General features: G+C 40.6%; 1 protein-coding gene across 4 annotated transcripts in view; it reads right to left on the reverse strand.

The window, feature by feature from the left end:
* Positions 1-19062, reverse strand: part of LOC139335471 (myocyte-specific enhancer factor 2A-like) — a 43789-nt gene extending 24727 nt beyond the window's left edge. For 3 of the 4 annotated variants that reach the window (XM_070969110.1, XM_070969102.1, XM_070969117.1), the window contains exon 1: positions 233-382. The gene's annotated coding sequence lies outside the window, so the exon portion shown is untranslated. Of the gene's footprint in view, positions 1-232; positions 383-18963 lie in introns of those variants that run through there. The other variant, XM_070969093.1, reaches the window with a different exon arrangement.
* Between the last annotated feature and the right edge of the window lie 3071 nt (positions 19063-22133).

The following is a 22133-nucleotide window of genomic DNA, read 5'->3' on the forward strand; positions in this document are numbered from 1 at the left end:
TTGGAACGCACAACCAAGCCAAACGCACTGCTAACAGGGAGTGAACCAGCACTGGTTCACTCAGTTCCCCTTCCCCACACTCTCTTCCAGAATGTTCATGGCCTCAAAAGTCTTTTGCATAGGAATTAAATCTGTGACCATTAGATTTATATTAAACACATCAAGAGGAACTCAAGAGCACACTAACTGAGAAATACCAAGAGAATTATAGTGCATCTTCTTCACCACACACCTCGTCCTGCTGGCTCCAAACCCTCTTCGACAGCAGCACTCCTTCATGTGCACCAACATGAATGCTCAGCCCTGTAGTTTGGAGTGGACTCGCCTCTGCTCTCCTGCTCTCTCCTCATGCCGTGGAGCCCAGTGCCCACCTGCCTTTGCTGTGTCCCTCCTCTGCTCAGCCTCAGTGTTTCTGAGCCCTGCCTTCCCCCAGAGCTCCTTAGCTCTTTGCTAATCTCATCTGATCTGGGAGGAGGCAGAGAGTGAGGCGAAGCCAGGCTTTATCCTAACCCTCTCTGGATTACTGCAGCATGTGGATCCCAGAGCTGAGCCACCGAAACCCCCACTACAGACCCAGTTCACAGGACTGGGAGACGGGACATTATAAATACATTTGTCATGCACAAGTGGATATTTTTCGGTGAATATTTGCTGATTTAAATTACCTCTATATTTGATGAAACAAAATATTATGGAGTGTCAGTCACTTAAATGCCTCATAGAACAGATAAATGAAGAATAAATAAAATTAAAAAGAAAATGCTTGTTGGTTCAAATGCATTTAAAACCTAGTTGTTATTTTCTAAAATCTTTTTACAGTATTATGGTCTTCTCTGAGTGATTGCAGAGCTGACCCTGCCAGGCCAGCTGAGGGTACACTCTAACACACAAAGACTCCTTGCATATTTGGGATTTAAAGGTCACAAGGATTTATCTGTTTTACAATCTGGATGATTTGAAGGGAAGACACAAATATTTTGAAAAGAGAAAAAAAAAAACCTTTCCAACAATCTCCAATGCTGTTATGTCCATGACAACGGAGACAACAAGCATTTCATGTTATATTGCTAAATTTTTGTATTTGGTTTTATTTAGTGAAGTAATATGCAGTGTGCTGAAATATGACATCCTGTGTCTTTGTTTAGCATAATGTTTAAAACATAACTCTGATGTCTACTTTTCATTTTGTAGATTAAGAACAGTTCCACATCAATGTAATGTTTATTTAATAAACATACAGTTTTTACTGAGATTATTTGAAAATCAAATTAAATTAAACTTAGAAAAAACCTCAATAATCACTCTTGAATTTGATTTGACAAATGTAATTCAATCTAATTGTTATAAAGGAAGCAATTCATGTCCCCTATAAACCCCCTATCATCCCATCAACCCTGTACCCACGACTGGTTTGTTTTCTCAAATACATTTTGTAAGAAACATAATGCTGCCTGTAGCATGCTCCACTGTTGGAACATTTGTCCAAAACAATTACAAGAACAAAGGGTGGGACATTGAAATGAAACTTTGGAATTCACATCCTGACTCCTGTGTGTGGTTATTCTTAGTCAACGCAGCACTTCAGTAAAGGTTAGGGTGAGGTTGTGGTTTCAGTTAAATGTTAATGAACTGAACACATTTTTTTCCTGTGGGGTTTGTCAACATAAAGCCAAGACCAGGATCCTGTGCTAACCTTCACCAAACGCTTTGAGTGCCTGAACATAACTACCAAAAAAGCTTAAATGCTGCAGTTGCTACAGATGGATATTGTATTGCAAGATCTGATACTGTAAACAAAACACATTGTCAGTGATCATTCAGCTGATACTTTTGGTATACCTGACTTTGCAGATATGTTTATTAAAAACATTTTCTCACTATGTCGATAAAAAAGGGGGTAATCCATGTAGCATTACATTCTTAAAAACAGATTTCCTGTTGTAAGTTAGCGGTATATATATGTAAATTGTAGGCAACAGATTTTCCTTAATACATGATTGTTGTAGTTCTGATTGTCACTGACAATATATATCTATCCTGTCCTCATGCTGGTCTATGACTGCTTTATTATTTGTTTCATTAAATTTCATGTTGGTGACAGAAGTAGGCTTAAACGCAGAATACCTATAATACATATAAAATACAAATTTACCAACTGCTTATAGACAATTTTCTCTCATTGTGACAATAAATCTATGTCTGCCAAATCTGTGGGGCAATGACGGAGCCTGTTCTACACCCCTTGCACAAGTGCTTCTCAGACAAGTTGTCCTGATCAATGCAGATGTAATATGTTACTATGGCAGAAACTCTATCTGGCTGACGCAAAAATCAATACAACCCATGGGATGAGCCAACAGGCTGCAGCAACCAGCACTCACATAAACATCTACCAGGCTGAGCTATATGCTGTAATTTCATCACACCCGAAAGAAAAGTCCCACCTAGTCTGATTCAATCAGCAGCACAGTTTGAAAACAAGTTCATGGTAATTCAGGACAGAACCTTCTTGAGTCTCTAGCTAAGGTTTGACAATTTCCAGGTGCCTTCAGATAATATATCATAGTGTGTCTGTTTGGTATTGTCAGTCCTCAGCTTGTAAAAATAGATGGCATTTATAAATTCTTTATTATCATTTTGGAAAGTTATGTGTTTCTTTGTTTTATTAATTTCCAAAGGCCTGAAAAATGATCAAACATCACTGACACAGCTCTGAAGTTTTCTAACGTATACTTGTTTTGACCTTCTCAACACCTCTCTTCAACTTCAAAATATATGCCCCTCCCCAAGGATGTATCCTTACCAAGCTAAGCCCCCCAAGCAAACCTCACAGTCAAACACTCTTCTCTTTATCTCACCCATGAAATCCAATTCCTGTGGATCTTTGGAAGCGTGACCATGCTTTGTGAGGCTCTGAAACACACTTTTCCAAGGTTGGATTGCACAGAATTTTATATCTGTTATGCCAATACAACAGCAGAGTGTCACTTATTGTTGTTTTGGCAAATGGAGCCTATGGGTTTCCACCTAACATTATTCAACACATAAACAATTGTGAATGTTGTAACTGACGGCACAATATTCTGTATATATTTACACCAGTTTTAAAATCGCTACATTGGCTCCCAATGCGTTACAGGATAGATTTGAAAGTTCCTTTATTAGTTTTTAAATGTCTTAACAGTCTCAGGCCTTCTTATTTATCCGACCTACTTTTACCCTATCAATGCTCGTGGACCCTGAGGTCCTCCGGCACTGGCCTCTTAACCATACTAAAAGTAAGAACTGAAACACACGGGGAGGCAGCTTTTAGTTATTATGGCCCCTGATTGTGGAACATCCTGCAGGAGAACCTCAGGGCCGCAGAGACTGTTGATGTCTTTAAAAAGAGGCTCAAGGCCCACCTTTTTAATCAGGCTTTCAATTGATTTGTTTGAGTTTTCTTATTCCTTTAATTAGGCTTCTTATCGTATTTAATCTGTATTTGTATCTTAATTTAGTTGCATGTTCTAACGACATGTTTATTTACTATTTATTTCAGTTACTCATTTTATTTCATTCAATGTTTATGTCTTAGTCCCTTGGTTTTTAGCTCTAGTGTTTCCTCATGGGGGCTCCCCACACTGGGAACTGCTTTTGGTCTACTGAGGGGGACGCTGCCGAGGGGACAGCTCTGGCCTGGATGGCTGGGGGCTTCTGCACCTTAGTGTGGGGCCTCCTGTCTGCCTGGGTCGTGGTGGTCTTGGGCGGTGCTCCCTAGTCATGGACGGGGGGCCTTCTCAGTGTGGATGGCCCCAAAAGGTGGCTTATTCCTTGCCTTGTACGTATGGGTGTGTGCACGGGTGTGTGTGTGCATACGTGCGTGCGTGTCTGTGAGTGTGTGTCTCTATATGTCTCTGAATGTATTTATGGGGGCGGGAGGACTGGGTTTTCTTCTATGTTGTTTTTAGCCTCTGTGAGGCACTTTGTGTTGCTTTTAAGTATGAAAAGTGCCATATAAATAAAGTGTGATTTGATTTGATTTGAATAAGCAGAAAATTGAGGCGTTTTCTTTTTCTCTTTGCTAAAAATAGTATTTCTGATGGCAGATATACAATAGCTGTCAATTACTTCGCCATTACTTTCCCTCCTCTCTAAGATATTTACAATTTAAAAAAGTGACTTGTGTTTCTTTGCTTTCCTGCAGGAGTTAGATTAGATCAACACCACTCCCATATGTGTCATGTATGAATCTATAATGTAATTGGAGCCAGGAGATGGTTGTCTAATCTCAGCATAAAGACTGAAAACAGGGGGAAACAGCTAGCCTTGCTCAGTTCAAAGGTAATAAATATTATACTCCATTTCTGCCAACTGATCCCCCTGACTCTTAAACACGGGTCCTTTAATACGATATTATAAGTTAATTAGTGAGCTTTATAGGTACCAGTAGGCAGATTTTATGACCTTTGGACAGATCCTGCTAACTGTTTCCCCCTCTGTATGCTAAGCTAACCATTTGCTTGCTTTTGCTTCATATTTACCGTACAGACATGAGAGTAGTATCAATCTCCTCAACGAACTCTGCAACAGTTTGATCAAGTGTACTTCTCAAAAAGCTGTAACCATATTCCTTTAAAAGAATTCCTACATTTGAATCTTGTGACTAATTTGTATATTAGCATATATCTATAATATTGATACTTGACTTATTGATACATTGTTAATATACAGGATCCCTTCATAACCACTGTTGTTATGCATTTCGTCAGATGGTAAAATTAGAAGACCATGACCTATGATTGATCTGGGCAGTTCTTAGGAAAAGTGAAGTGTACCGTGTGGGAGTGATACTGGCTGTTGTTGAGCAACCCCATGGTGGTAACCAAAACCTTCCAACAGTAACTTAAAGTTAAACCATCTGTCTTCTACAAATAACAAGTAGCTTTTGAGACTTGGAAATGTTCAGATGCTCTGACTTGAAATCCCCACATGTTAGTGCAGATGACAAGTGTTCATTACCACAGAATGACGACTGCAGGACTGGACACAGCTAAGACACAGATAAAACTCCTCCACACTGCCAACTTCCTGTTAACTCTGACAAACCAGTTCCTGTTTCATGACCTATCTGACAGTGAAGGAAGGAGAATACATTCAATTTCCCTTCCCAACCACCTCCTCCCACACACGTCAACATGAACACTGTTCTCATTAAGCTGTAAGCAGGGGGACATTTTTACAATCCAGTTTTTGTGAAGATGAAACAAGCTAGCTATAACATATTAATCACTGAGCTTTAGAAGTTCTGGTGGGCAGATTTTGTGAGTTTTGGACAGAGCCAAGCACGCCGTTTCCCCCTTCAAGTTTTTCACTAAGCTAAGCTAACTGGCTGCTGGCTCCAGTTTCATATTTACCGCACAGTCCAGGCAGTGATAGCGATCCTCTTTTAACTCTGCAAGAATGTGAATGAGTGTTTTTTCCCAAAATGTTGAACTTAACTAAACCACCTACCCAGGAACACCGATGACAGAGAAGATACAAACACTTCACTTCACCTCTTACTGCATCTGCTTCATTTCTTTACCGACAACACCTGGGGACGTGACAGAACACTCCAACACTGGCCTGCTGACCTCAATAAACACCAATGAATGGGGTCAACCAAAAGTCTAAAAATAGCAAATTCTAACATCATGAGCACTAATTAACCCCCTCAATGTCTTCTCATGTAAAGAATAAACAAAGTCAGAGCTGTAGAAGGTTAATCATGCTGGGTCTTAACAGCATCAGGTTGTTTTCAGTATAAAGCAGCACACAGTAATTGGCAACCCTTTCATCCCTCCTCCTCATTAAAGACCATGGGTTCATCTCTAATTGCGTTGACCCCACTGTGACCTGTGCTCCAGTCACTCCAACAGTGAATCAATGAGGCTTCAAGCTGATGTTACCCATCATGCACTACTAGGTAACCCCCCAATCTTCTGCTACCAGTAGAATAAAGTAACCACTATGTGCAAGACTGAACATCATTTTGGTTTGGCAGATTATGGAGCTGATCCTGGTTGTCAGTGTGGAAACAGCCATGGTGAGATTCATGGTCATTTGCTGGAGGATGAAAGAGTTTCTGTTTCATCACTGTTTGCAAAAGTGTTAAGGACTGATGACACAGATCACATTCCTTATTCATGTCTTTATCTCCCCTGCAGCCTTGCTCATCTCCTTGCTCTCCTCTACTTCCTTTTTTGTGCTCAATGTTTTCCTTCTTCCTCCAGCATCTTATTTGCATCATATCCATCAGCAGGGAGCGAGAGAGGCTCTCTTGCTCAAGGCATAACGAGGCGGACTGATAGAAGATTCTTCCTCCCCCTGGCAAGCCCGGACATTCTTTGAAGTTCTCATAAATGGAGTTTTTCTAAAAGTTCTTAGGGGAACTTATACATGGTAAACAGTCAGGCTACGAGGTGGACCTGCTCCCCGAGGGAGGTGGAGTGAGATCAGCCGGCTTGTTTACTGGCTGAAGTGTTTAACACTTCCCTGTTTAGAGTAGCACTCAATGAGCCGACCCTCCCCAAATGCGGAGCTGTGAATACGAGTTTTCTTTGATGTAGGGAAAAACAAATGACAATTTATGTAAAAACATAACAGAGTTGCAGAAAGAACGATGAAATTAACATTTTCTTATGCAGATGATACTCCGGGACAATGCTCAGTCTTTGAATAAGTAGAAATGAATACATTCATTCGAACCAGCAATGACAGCTGCAAATGAGTCTCCTTGTAAATCTGCCCACAATGACAAAACCTGAGCTTAAGTAAAGCCAATCTTAAAATGTTCCACTTGGTCTTTTACTGTGGCTTACTGAGGCAGGAACATGCCTTTCATGGCAAGACAGGAGCAAGGGAACCATGTGCTGCTGTTGTCTGCTGCCAGGCACAGCAGGAGCGGACTGTGATTAATTCATCACCCACAGTCAGACAGGCTAGCTTCTGGTATCATGCAGCCTGAGTATCGACACTGGCCTCTGCTGCTTGGCAGGTCACTGAGCTAATGAGTTTTTGCCTGAAATGTAATAATTAAACTCATCTCCCTCAACCAGCAGCCCAACCATTTAATGCCAGGCTGAAGGCCAGGCAGATTAGATGGCTTAAACTGTCATCTGCCATACCAGCCAACTCCCCCGGTCAGTTAGCAAACTAAGATGCTGCGTTACTGTGTCAACTATGAGTCACTTTAAGGAGATGAGAGTGTAGAAAAGTCTAAGTGAGTGTGTGGAGTATATACACATTTAGGTCAAGGCATGATGACAAGGCAATATAAATAAAGTGTGCTTTTACCAAAAAGACTTGACAATAAATGAGTGAATTTTAATCAACAAGCCCATAGCCTCAGGTCGCATTCACTGACACCCTATTCTCCTGCGTGCAGCACTGTTACTCACAATCTCCCAGCCTAGTAAAAGCTCCAAGACAGCAGTCTGCTCATTTAATTACTGGCCCACTGTGATGTCATTTCATTATTGTGTTGCTTTTATGACAGTGGCAGTGGGATAAGATTTTCCTGTCTCAACACAGAGACACTGATGTCATGCCTGCAACACAGATTGAAACACAAGCTGCCCTGTAAAATATGGCTGTGTCTGCATACTCTCTGTTCCTTTCATAAAAAGCACTAATTGGTCTTCAGCTGAACTTTGAATACTGACACGTGCATTTTTGCTCTCTGCCACAGTCATGTTTCCCTGCTAAGCCATCAGCTGTGATACTGAGGTGAACTAATCTCAGACTGAAGTGAAGTGACACTGTCTTGCCTGAATGGCTCATTTTCAAACTGGAATCATGCAGCATGTAAAGTATAATATCTATAACAAGTAAAAGAGGCTACAGCTCTGCTGGGACAATAAAAAACCTTAACCACAACAGCTCCCTGAATATTCCATGTCAAGGATCCCCAAACACATTCACATATGCAGCAAGGACTGTACTTTGACTGAAGCACAAGGTTTCAAGGCCATTTAGCATGTGCCTTTCAAATAATTATGACCAAGGCACTGATAACCTCATGGATTCTGAGGATACACAGCATGTTTCCTTGCAGAATTCATAAAAGAAATTAGATGTGAATATTTCTAAAAGGAACATTTCTGACCAGATCTATAAATAGCCAATTTCATTGTTTCAACCATTAAAATATTGTGGAAGTTGGCAAAAAACAAGCCAAATGTGACAAAATTATTTTGAATAACATTACGATGGTTCAAGTTAACCCAAGCTGCGAGTTTTGAGACATAAAAGACACAATGTAGGAGACAGGCATGTATGTATCAATTGTACATTTCAGTTTGTGTTCTGAAAAATCTCGCTGACCTGAATCGGGATAGAATAGAGCTGCAAAGTGGGAGAAACTATTTCAGAGGCCCCTGGTTCCCATTCACTTATTCCCATCGACAGTGTTAGGTGAGTCACAGTTGGTTGGGCACTAAATTGTCCCAGTTGAATAAGCAGTGGAAGAGCTGAAGAATTGGGAAAATATCTAGTTTTTTTTTTTATAAAAAGTAAAAGGCAAAACTGGGGAACATTTTGCATGCATCGCAAACAGTCGACCTGCTCAGCACCAAACAGCAGTTAGCTGGTGAACATTAACAGCTGAGCACCTAAACATCACCTGTCTACCAGGAGTTGGTAGAGACCAACAACCAACAACAACAACCAACAACAGAGTGACTATTGGATTTACATTCACCAGCTGACCACAAACACATCTCCAAATGAACGAATAATGTTGCTCTGTAACTGCTGGATGTGCAAAAAAGCAACTGTTTGTTACTAAGTCCACCATATCAACTTTAAGGGTGATGATATGTCGCCTTTGTGTTCACACCTTGTTTCAGCTGCCCTCAGGTGGCCAAAGGAAAATCAGTTTGTAGCAGGTTTTATCAATTCACTTCTGGATTGTGGGTTAACCTTTGGTTGAATGTGGCAACACCTGTTTTGTTCCCAAGTGCACCAACACAATGTTTTGAATTCAAAACAGCTCTATTTGTGCCTCTTACTTTATCTCCATTGCAATGGCAACTGAGGCTCATGGGTATTGTAGTATTTAGAGCCGTATGTCATGAAAAACTGATGGGAAAAAAACAAGATTTCTCTGAAACAAAATAGAAAGAATTAAAAGTGGCCTTAACATAAATCTATAGGGTTGTTACATCATCTGGGAGAGTTCTGTGGCTCTATGTTTAGTAACACTGAAAATATAAGTAAAAGAAAGAAAACCCTGAAATGGAAATACAGAATGGAGAAAAGACTTTCTGAAGCAGCAGATCCTGCCACTTCATACCTACAGTATGTTGCTAGCGTGAAGGCACTCCTGTTTGTTTCTTGTATCAACGTAAAACAGAATCATTCGACTTTAGTTCCACTCCACTTTGCCCCGGTCTCATGTGTCCCTCTTCAATGTCTCTATGGCCCCTGGTTGTCTCCAGCCCACAGGTGAGAGAGGCACTGCTCTGCTGCAGGTGTACTGACAGCAATGCTAAAGACTAAGATGATACACTGATGAACACTGTAATATCAACAGTATCAGAAAGTAACCATACAGTGCAGTCACACAAACACCACATACACAGTATTGAAGGCCTGCACAGCCAATCTGTGCTTCTCTCCTATTTTATGCTCACTGCAGATGAGTTTGCAGAGCCACATACAGTAACTTCATGACTGAGAAGTATCTCTAGCTTCAGCCCAGTCTTTTGATCTACTAAATGATATTATAATGAATTCTTTAACATTTGTTTGTTCCTTCTCTCATTAAAATTCTGTGCTTTCAGCAAAGTAATATCATCCTTTTAATGTTGTGAAGAGATGTTAAGTAGATCTGAGGCCTCTATCCTCAGGGTCTTTCCCTAACCCTGTCGCCCCCCCCCCCCCCCCCCCCGGCCACACACACACACACACACACACACATGTTTTTATAACTTGTGGGGACATTACATAGACCTACATTCATTTCCTGGAGCCTTACCCAAACCCTAACCATAACCACTATTTGCCTGTTCCTAACCCTGTACCTAACCTAACCTTACCTAACCCCTAATCCTATCCTCAGTCTGCACCCTAAAATGTAATGATTTACATTAAGGGGACCTGCATTTTGTCCCCATAAGGCAGGTGGGTCCCCACAATCTGACTGTAAACAGATTTTTGTCCCCACAACGCCACAATACCAGGTCAGACACACACACACACTCCAATACTGCCATCGCTCTCTGTGATTACTGGGTAAACAGCGGTCTCTTTTTGAAGTTGTTATATGTATAGGACAAGTAGAGTTCAGCTGGAGACATTATACAAGTTTTTCCACATGCATTCATCCTCTATAAATCTCACATCAGTGGTGTACACAGAAGTATCAAAAATTGCTCCTTACAAGTGGTATTTCCAGTAAGTGTCAGTGTACAACCAAAGCATTTAACACCAACATTTTAGGCGCTGCGTGTGAGTAGATTAAAGAGACCAATAACTGACACGTCAAAGCATACATTTCAAATGGCTGAATTTTGTATGGTATGCTGTTCAGACACAAATTTTAAGTTAAGCCTTGAATTTGTAGCATTTGACACTTAAGGCAACCATTTCTCCTGAACAACAAAAGGGTAAGAAGCAGGTGCTTGCAACGTCTGAACAAAGCGCGCACTCCCATAAGGCTGAGCATACAGATGGACAGTGTGGAGCTGCTGGAGTGGACTGATAAGGTTCTACAGATATTATTTCTACCACAGCATCTGTTCTTTGTCAAGAATGAAACTAATAACTTTTAACATCTACTATTCAAGCCTAGAGTTGTTCAGTGTTTGAGCATCATTTAATGGATCAGCCCAAAAGTCAGTGTAGGTGCCACACACAACTAAACACATAACCTTATTATAATGTGCATTTTCTTTCCTTGATTAAAAGGTTGTACAAGTTCAGAAATCCAGACTCTTCTGTGGAGGAATAATAAAACTTAAGTTGTGCATAACTGTGTGCATTTGCTTACTGTTATTTCTCTTTCACTGAACTGATGGCAAGAGAAAACATTACAGCTGGGATCCGCTGGGTCTCCTAGGATTAGCATGTATAATTGCTGAAAGCCACGTGTGAGATCACACTTGGTGCTTCTGTTGGAAACAAACATTGCCATGATCAGCCAGGCTACAGCAAGGCAAGCTGAAATAAATTTGTAGTCACCAAATTGGTACCTCTTGTTATTGCTGACATACATGAATAGTTATTGACCAAAATTTACTACAGTCAAATTTTCAGGAAACAAATGATCTCAATCTCATATACGCCAACTGAAAAGAACTACAACAACCAATGACAGCTGACCGATATCACACATGTATCTGTCCGAATTTTTTCTCTAGAACACAGCAAAATGTCACTGCCAGTACACTACAGATATGCAAAATTCTACAAAATCTTTCCAATGTTAAAACCAAGCAAAATTAAGCGGGAGATTGGATTTAACAAAAAATGCCTTCTAGCTTTCTTATTTTAGGATATTTGAGCGGTGCCTGCACCCTGCTGTTGCAGTAGCTCTAAAAGTAATATCATCAACAAGGACCTTTTCAATTTGATAATATTTTGTTCTTGTAGTCAGGAAGCGTCTTCATGTACAGCCAGCATTTATGAAGTGTTGGCACCATTAAGAACAGTGTCAGGACTCTGAGCAGACCCAAACCACTCTCTGGTCTGGACCCTGTCTCTACAAATCAACACCGAGTTTAATTAAGCCAAACCACGCTGCCATTGACCCAACATTGCTGTTTAAGTTGGCAGGGCTGAGGGAAACCTATTTACTGTGAGCAACAAAGGCAGTTTTATAAGACTGGAGGGAAGTCGATTGCAAGGCTAATATTTGGAAATTGTTTTATTTGATTTTTGTATTTATTGAGTGTAATTTCTGAGCTCCTCTGCGGTATTTTTAGCTTCAAACGTGCGGGTGTGTGGCCAAGCAGTCAGACGGCAGGCAGCCAGAGGTTTGGCTGGTTTGGAAGGACCAGCTCAGGCCTGATTACTGGGGCGACCCCGCAGGAAGAGTCCTCAAGTCCAACAGATTAGGAGCTTTTCCAGAACCCACAGCTAGAGGACAGGAGAGAACATCAACCAAAGCCTTCACTGCTAGAAGGTATTGCTCAACACAGTAAACATGATTTCAATCTTACTTCCCCATAAAGATACACATAAAACTTATTTTATATTCCCCCTGACCCCTCAACACTGTCTGCAAGTAATTTGAATCAGGAAAACCAGAGTTGCCTAATGCAATTCTGAACATTTTAGGCTAGGACATGACACTAAAAATCTACAGTTTTATAACATTAAAACCTAAATGAATGGTTGTGGTTATTAGTCACAGTTATCCCCAGGGAAAGAAATGGATCAAGTAAAGCCAGAAAAAGAAGCCCTATGAGCAAAACTGATTTGGTGCTGACAGACAGTTGGGTTAGAGTTTGCAAGAACTGCTGCAACAAATTTGAGAAGGAAAAATAAGTGATTTTACAAAGAGGTATCAGATATTAGCTGAAGGAGTTTGGCATGTCCTCTGACAGGAAAAGGAACTCCTCTTCTACTTCAAACTTGGAGGGGAGATACAGGAGAGACGATATTACAGACTTCCTCAGGCTCTGAGATACTGAAAAAAGTCCTAGTATCTTAATCTGTTACTTTCGATTTCAAGTAAAACAGAAAATAGCCACAAAGTGGCCAGTTAAATCTGAAGTTTAAATTGCTGTAACTGCTTTATGTTTTATGCTTTAGTTGACAAAGGAGGATGCTCCAGTTCTGTTATTCTGGAGATTAAATGAAAGCAATTACTGACTTCTTAAGAGCACTTCTCCCATCGAGAACACGTTGCTTTTCTCTTCAAATGGGTCATCACACATAGGCACAAGTGCACATAAGTGTTTGCATGAAGACCATCTGTGATAAATGAAACCATATTCCTGGATGTAATGAAAATACAAGAATCATTTTTCCAAAACTGATACGATGAGTATATAATCACATCAAATAGCAGAGGGATCTTCCATGTGGGTCATAAAAACTTTAGCGTGAAGATTTAAGTGCCATGGACAGAACTAAAATGACCCTGTGCTGTTCCATAATCATATCAGTCTGGATGTTAGTATCAGCACAGACAGGTAACAAGTACGCAACAAGCCTCCACAGCAACAAGAGCCAGCTAAACCTCTCATCTTCTCTGCTGTGTGTGATACAGCATGTCACTGGTTTAGCCAGGCATCGCCACAGCTGGATAAGAAACGCATGTGTCCATGCAGCCTGCAAAAGCTTGGCCTCAAGCAGGCCATGTAACTGACTAGAAAAAGCTAAGTCAGTCAGTCAGTCAGTCAGTCAGTCAGTCAGTCAGTCACGGAGGACTTGAAATAGCCACTCAATAAAACACACACATACACATACACACAGTGCAGCCTCTATTTCTTCAGCACGTGGTGCAAAAAGAGGAGCCTGTCCTTCAGAAGTGTTGCTATTTCTGTTTACCACAAGGCTCCAAATATTCTATCATTAGGGAAACTAGGAGGGAAAGGAAATACCACTGGAGAACACATGGACTCCATACAGCCGCACAAAGGAACCGAACTGACAGGGTGGACAGCAATGTTACTGGTTACAAGTTTTATTTCTACTGTCCAGACTTTTACTAAACTACCTACTACAGCTTAATAAACTCCCCTCTGGAAGAGTAATCAGAAAAAGTACGGCGGATACAACTCAAGACTCTTTTTTTTTCTCCCTTTTTTTGTTTATTGCACACACACACACACACACAATAAACATTCACACGCTAGTTAGCCTGCCTGCTACAGCTACACTAGCCTAGTGACGCTTAATCAGCCAGCTAATTAGACGTAGGCGTACCGGTCCTGACGATCAATTAAATAAAAAAAAAAAACCCTCAACATTTGTCGACTGCGCTTACTGATGAACTACGCATGCTCCACCCACACAGACCAGAGATTAGGAAATTGTAATCAAACAAACCTCAGTGATCAACATTACAGTAACCTGGTTTGATTAACATATATAAAATGTAAACACAAAATATACCTACTACTTAAGGTACGTTCTATATATACATACAGCAATGATTTCAACTGCTGGAAAGTTCTACATCTACAATGTCACAAGTGTCACAAAAGTGATACTCTCTCACTTCTTGGAAGAAATCAGAAGCTTTTCCTCCTCACTATCGCTGACTAATTGAACACTTATCCAGACATCTATCCAATTCATCACAGTCATCACATTTATGATTACTTTCATGGGAAAATCTAGAAAAAACAATAACAAAAAAAAAACCCCAATAACTCAAATTGATGAGTAGTGAGGCAGACTGATAGTGAGCATAAACAGCAAACACTACCATGATGGCCAGCACCACTCTGCCTTCCTTTTTCAAAATGAAGCATCTTTTATGGCATGTTTGTTTGTTTGTTTGTTTGGAGGCTTATAGTGTATTTACAAATCTTGACTGTCACATTTACCTTGGTTGAACTTGCTTACTGCCTTTCCAGGTCACAATGCAAATGATGTCTGTTCAAACAAGAGCCATCACACTGGAGGGGATGCAATTTCAGTCACATATTTCTTATATGTATTAGAAACAGCATAAGTCAAGTAAAGAAATGTATGACATACATCTATGACAGCTTACATTCATACATGCTAACTTGCATGTACACGTTTCGTAATAAAATAAAATACTTTATTGATCCACAAGGGGAAATTGTTTAAATACACCACTAACCATTTCTACTGTAAAACTGAGGTCATGACTTCATAAACTCTCAGCCCTATCAGTAACCACTATGCCAAAAAATAAAACTGACCCACTCGCCAGCAACAAAATGGTATGCAACAAATCTATACTCATGCAATTGCATTTCTCTAGCAAAAAGACCGAGTGCATTTGAGTAAATGGGCAGAGTTCCTCCCAGAAATGTTTCCACCGAGATGACATTACAACACAGTGATGTTTTGATTGTCCTTCTCATGAAACAAAGTCAAACATCCAGCCAGCCTTTGTCAATTATGACAACCAGGCTTTGGAGGGTGTCTTGTTTCATTTTGGCTGATGGAATAAAATGTCTATTAATGCATGTTTAAAATATTTTCCACTGTTATCCTCATGCTCACAACCTCGTTAATGGTTTTTACATGCAGAATAATGCAGAGATGGCCATGGGTTGGGTTCCTTTGTGTCACATCTGTGAATAGGCTAACTATCAAGGGAAGATGGAAGTTATGTTCTTTCAAATGTACACACTGGAAACATACATCATAATCAGTTTTAATGTGATCACATTATGTGCATGTACCCACAATGCATAAGACTGTGAACATACAGTATGTGATGTACCTTAAAGAATTTACAGTACCCAGCACAAAATGTCCTCATGTCATTAAGTGTATGGGACTTGGCCACCTTTTAAGTTAAATGCATTTTCAAATTTTAGACCACAGGATTCTCCAGGTTTTATTCTAAACCCAGGATTACTAAATTATCAGAATACGATAAAGTTATAAACCTGTATCTCAGGACAGGACCCTGAATAATTATTTGCTCCTTCAGCCTTTAGCTGAAATGTGTTATGATGTCAGTCGAGCAACATAAGCCATCACTCAACATTGGGAAAATGCTACTAGGTGGTAGCCCTGCCATCTGTATATGAGAGGGGAGCAATTGTTTTAAACCTGCAATAAAATAAATGTTTCTGGCCACCTGATAAACCCTTTTCAGTTGTTGGTCTCCACTTGGCAGAGCGGTGCTCTAAGCTTCATACTCATGTCTGAGCAACATTAAATTCATAATCACAGACTTGCAGAGAAATTAAAACACTTTACACTGTAGAAATAAGTGAATAATATTCATTTTGCATTTACATAAAGTAAATGTCCATGGGCAACAACAAACTTAGAATGTGTTCACCCCGGCTGTGTTATTGGCTCATGATAGAAATCCTTTATCCTTAATGCCATCCAGTATGATAACTGAACTGGACTCTAAGAGAGGAGAAACATCAACACATGACACTGCAATGCAACTAAGTGAAAGTAAACATGCTCCAGACTAGCATCCAGGATGTAAGCCTGCTAAGAGATAACTGACTGGAGATGGAAGACCTCTTTCATCCCATATGCTCCTTGTGGCCTCAGCAGTCTGACAGGGTGACAGTGTAACCATGACCTCATTACCTGTCCCCTGAAGCCTGTAATCACTAAAGCCAGCAGACAGGCACTGTCAGTTGGCTGACAGGGAAGATAATTGAAGGTGATGCTACATGCTGCTAGCCCTGCTAATGAAATATGAAAACAAAGAGTGGGGACAAGGCAGCAGGTCTTAGCTCCTAAGCAGGACATTTTCTGTCTATTCACTGGCCAGCCAATTTTCATTTTACCTGCCAATCAGATGTTTAAAGTATTGGTTTATGTGGAATTATGGTCTACAGATTAGACTCCCTTACAAGTCTACACAGTAGCTATTTAAGTGACTGGGGTTTTCCATAGAAATTCCATTCAGTCTCAGGTTTTCCTTTTACTCATGTTCAAAGACCAAAGGGTGTAGTAATATTAGTTTAGTGATAAAAGGTAAGAGTTCCCCTCCTGACTCCACTGCAACAACCTTTTCACATGACTATTAAAAAAACATTAACCTGCATCAGTGATGTCAGCCCTAACATTCTGAAGGGACTCTTTGAAAATGCAGATTTGGGTTTATCGGCTAACTGCAACAGGCTGAGACCCCTGTCATACAACAGCAAGCCACAGCCCAAAACAAAAATCTCTTTTAACATGGTTGTTCGAATCCAACATTGAGACCAACCTCCTCTAAAAAAATACAGCTAAATTGAGAGCTGTGAGGCACAGAAGGAGCGTACTTCATGGAAGAAAGGCGAATAAATAAAGCCATTCATTCCAAAACGATCAATTTTTAGAGAATCCCCCCCGGCCCACCAGATAAGAAGTGCAAGTTAGACCATCTTCATGCTGCTTTTAATGTAGCTCTATGACACAGGGAGATGCTCTGTGAGGGCCACGAATTTATTGAATTTCACTGGTGAAAAGTGTTAACGGTGGTGCAGCAGGTAGTGCTGCAAGAAGGTTGCCGGTTCAATCCCCGGGTCAGGCAGGGCCTTTCTGTGTGAAGTTTGCATGTTCTTCCTGTGCATGCGTGGATTCTCTCCGGGCACTCCGGCTTCCTCCCACAGACCAAAAACATGCTCATTAGGTTAATTGGTGACTCTAAAATTGTCCTTACGTGTGAGTGTGAGCATGAATGGTTGTTTGTTTGTATATGTTGCCTTGCAATCGAATGGCGACTGGTTCAGGGTGTACCCCGCCTCTCACCCGATGACAGCTGGGATAGGCTCCAGCCCCCCCGCAACCCTGGATAGTCGGGTATAGACAATGGATGGATGGATAGATGACGTGTCACATAGATTAAATTTGATCATTGCAACTTTATCCCATACTGCTTATTTACATTAATCTCTGTGAATCATCACACAAAGACTATACTAAAAATGAACCTCACACATTAATTCAGGATTCAAAACTTGTGCCTTTGGAGGCATGGATATTAAGACAAACTGTAGGTTCCTGTTTTTTCAAGGCTGTTTTAAAGCAATATTCCCATTCCCATATGTACTTTGAAAGCCTCAGTGGTTGCTGTAATGGGTGGTCCACAAAGAGATCCCCTCTTAAAAAGACTTTAATGTAAGTGATGGGGGACAAATCCCCATGCCTCACTCTAAACAAAAATGTATTTTAAAGTTCAGATAATACTGAAGGTATTGCAAGTCTGGGTTAGACAAATCAAGTAGGTATCCTCAAAGTTACAGTGTTTTTAGTGCATTAAAAGCTTCAGCTGATCTTTATGTAGTTTTACACAAAACGAGGACAGTGAATTTTGTCACACAGAGATTTCTGCAGGAAGGGATAATTTTGCAGCCAGTGTCCTCGAGAGGAACAACTACAGCATCCAACAACCCTTTCCAGGTACAAATGATATGCACATCTGAGCAAGCCAGTGCTGCACAGATTCCCTTACACTGATGCACAAAGCATTGTAGGAGATAAAGATGATATTTGGTGAAGGCAGCTTGTTTGTTGTTTGTGGTGTTACTTCTTCTAATTCTGCTTCACGTAGTAATTTCCTACAGGATGTGTAGTCTTTCATGTCCTCCAGGAGACATAGGGTTGGTGTTGTGGAGCTGCTGCACTGACAGCTTTCTGAAGTAAAACTCTTTCTTTTTTGACACAAACCAAAGTTTTGGTGGTCCACCAGCTTCGGCTTCAGTGACCTTTATGAATGTATTGCGATGGAGTCACTGTACTGTGGCATTCCAAAATGACGGTGCGCCTGACTTGCACTTCTCAGTATCATGCATCTGGAGCAGCCCCGCTGGTTTCTCCTCCTTAGAAATGAAGACATGCGGGCTAACGGTACGGTTTGTTCTCAAGCCAGCAAGTTCCTTTACAGCCAGAGAGACAGGATGTAGCAGTGGAGGAGTCCCAAGGAGAAAATGGTGAAACCAGCTAACCGGCTAAAAACAGCTAACTACGGGGGGGCTTTCTTTACAGCGTTACAGAGTCAATCAAAGTTTTATAAAGCTCTCCATGAAGGCATATCACAGCATGTACAGTACGCGAACTGTAACGTTATTCACATGTAACGCCACTGAGCCACAAAATCACAACAAAAACAAATTAACACCATTAAGCGGTTGTACGTTCAGTTGCACAGAGCATTTTCTGAAATTATTTCAGGTTGTTGACCAAATTTCAGTGTGTTAACGAGAATATCGCAACATAATAATAAGGTGTAGTGGCTCCCCTCCCTCTCAGTCTCCACAGCAGAGGAGACAGACAGTAAACAGACTTCTTCACACATGAAGACGGATGAGTTTGTCCCTCACTTACCCCTCTATCCTCCCGACGATTCTCTAAACACGGACAGTTTTCTATCAAAGCGTCTCGAGCCGCCACATGCAGATCTTCACCCGCTAAATTTAGGAAACTGCCAAACTCAGAGCAGCGCGCGGGTTAACTCCTCCCACCGGAGCGTGCGCGCGCGAGCCAGCGTTTGGGATCGTCCCACATCCGTCACGCGCATGAGTTCATTTATCGCGCGCGTGTGTGGTTTTATGTATTGTAGCCTACTAAGTAAATGTGTGCACGTTTCTCAGTCGTAGATGTGTAGCTGTGACTTCACCTGTACGTTTCAAATTGGTGTCTGATAGTTCAATTGAAAGTTCTCACATACTGTAGCTCTGTATAAACCTGTGATCATCATATTAAAAAATGCTGGATGAGAAATACAAAACAGCATCTCAGTCCAAACACAAGACCAGTATAGTAACTGATTCACTGATATTTATTCACCCCTGGCCTGGAGGAAGAAGAGGAAGAGGAAGAAGAAGAATGCTTGTGGTTAAAAGGTCACAGGTTCAAGTTTCTGAGGCCTCTGAAATGATCTGTTTGGAGCAATGAATCCTCTTGACTTCAGCAACACTGTTGATTGAAGATTTGAGCATGACACAACCAGCACCACTCTGTAGGGCTTCATGGTGAAACCATACCATGTATGTGCTGTCAGTCAGTCATGAGCTGGTGTTATGTGCAAGTGCTGTATGTTCCATTAGTAATAGGAAAGTTTTTTGTTTTTTTTTACATTGGACACAAAGAATTATTCACATATGAGCGATTCATATCAATGATGTTTGAGAAAAATGCAGCGTAAGTGCGCTCTTGGATGTCTCAATGGTAGATCTAAAAAAAAGAAAGTGCCCTCTGTGGTGCCCAATGTTCAATAAAATGTGACCAAGTGTAGGGTTCCCTTCCACTGCACTGCACTACAGGCTACGTGCCTCTAAATGATTAAATAGCTAATTGTTCCTGTGTCTTTTTATTCCAGTGGTTTCGTAGTTATACAGTAAATCTATCATAAAACTGATTAAACCTGGTGCCCCTTTTATCTTTTTCACCGATTAGGATCCTATCTAATATGCTGTTGCATGCTATGATTGTTTGCCTCATGTCCTATTGTTCTACATCATTAAAACATTAGATTCCCTGTTCAAACTTTGTAAGTTGTGGCCCACAGCATGGGTACAGCCAAGGGGAGGGGGTGTGCAGCATTGGAGCACCCCCCACGAAGGCCACATGTTAATTAAGTGAAACTCAACAGCTCGAAAGCCCTTTGACTGGTTTTTGCAGGGTCCACACCTTTCTTTGTTTTAATTTTACTAACATAGTCACTTTGTGTTTATACAGTGTAGTGCGTGCTGCTCTTCATCATTCTGTAATGTGTGTCCCAAACACATGTGAAGGTGTCAAATGCTTTTCACTGACGATGATTAATCTGACATTTTTACAGAGATTGTAAGTTGATGGGTGCATGCTTACTTTGAATTGAACAGCCAAACAATGAAGGACAGTAAAACAAAGAGTGAGTTTTTTTCTCTGCATGTTTCGTTTGTGAATCAAAACCATTGCAGCAAATTTAGTATCACTGTGAAAGACTGATGTGTTCCTCCAAAAGCACTTTTCAACACACAGAGGCGATTCCACTCAGTGGTAATGTTTTCTACAACACAAGGCTTCTCGTTTTGTGAACCTTGAACCATCATTTCTCTGTTACTTTTTCTGTCACAATAGAAAGAATGAAAACAATAATAAAAAGAAAAAAGATGAAACAGTGTCAGACCATGTGCTTTGAAAGTGAACCCTTCAAATGCTTCAGCGCTCACTGGGCTGTCAGGAGGAAAAACTCTGGTGCCATCATGTGTCCTTGAGTCAGATGACAGCTGAAGATCTGGATACAAACAGGCTAAAAGAATCAGTGGGAGAGATATTAAACCAGAACTCCAGATATGGAAGAACAGCATCAAACCACAAATTATGTTGGTTTCACTCGTTTTTTATGATGTTTTCTTGCATTTGAATCACAAAATACAGTTTTGTGTTAAGTTTTAGGGTGTTTAACTCTGTCTCCCCCTGCAGGCTGGTAGTGGAGTGAAAGCTGTCTTTCCACAACCTCAACATGCTTCCTCTGCTGCAGTTTGGATGTGACGATTTATGTGATGCAGAAAACACACCTGTCTGACATCACGTTCACTGTAAATTGGTATTGAAAAGACAGATTTAGATTTCAGTTTCATCAGCCTTCTAAAAGCTTTTTCTAGGTAATCGATTCTCTGACCCTGATCACTTTCAGATGATCGATGCACTGTGAACATTACTGGAATTCATATGAGATTGCTTCTGCGCTTGTAAAGGGTGCTTCTGATTGGCTGAGAAACTCCTTTACATTATCCGTACATTATCTTCTCAGTGCCACAGATCTGAGATTGAATAATTTCAATTTAGAAATGTTGGCTTGAATTTACATCAGGATATGCTAAGATACGAAGTTTGTTCTTAACTCTTCCGTATCCCAGACAGTATCAGTTCTTTTTGCACTGAGCAGCAGGCATTTTAGATATCTGACTCTCACTCACAGTATGGATGCTCTATGTATATGATGCAATATTTAGCAGTTTAGAAGTATCCTATAATATTCTCAATGATATCCATAGGCAGAGTGTTGGTGTGGCAGGAAAAAACCTTACTGAAGTATTTTATTTTGGTCTCAGTTTACAATAACTTCATTTGTCAGACCTTCAGTCATGTGTGATTCCCATTTTTGTCACTTACTCTGGGCCAGTTTGTGACACTTTCTCAACCATACAGCCAGGATTGAACTATTGGTGGTAAACATGGCCTTGTCAACCCCCCTCCATGTTTAATGAGTCCCCAGTCCTGTAGCTAAAAATTCTTGTTTGCTCTGTCATATGCTGAACTGGACTTCATGCATGTTGCACCAACCTTACAGAGTAAACAATTCAAACGAAGCAATAGAGTAATATATAATGCAGGTTATTTTCCACCTTCTTCCTAAGTTGGATTTCTATGCGGCAAAAACAAGCTTGAGTGTGAAGTGCTCATTAGATTAGCTCTTAACATGCTTTTTCAAAAAGTGAGTCATGCTCTTATATCTTCATGTGAAAGGATTATATATCTTAATAAGTTTATTGTGTATCCCGATCGAA

Source organism: Chaetodon trifascialis, chromosome 1 (assembly GCF_039877785.1).
Source record: "Chaetodon trifascialis isolate fChaTrf1 chromosome 1, fChaTrf1.hap1, whole genome shotgun sequence".
Taxonomy (NCBI): domain Eukaryota; kingdom Metazoa; phylum Chordata; class Actinopteri; order Chaetodontiformes; family Chaetodontidae; genus Chaetodon; species Chaetodon trifascialis.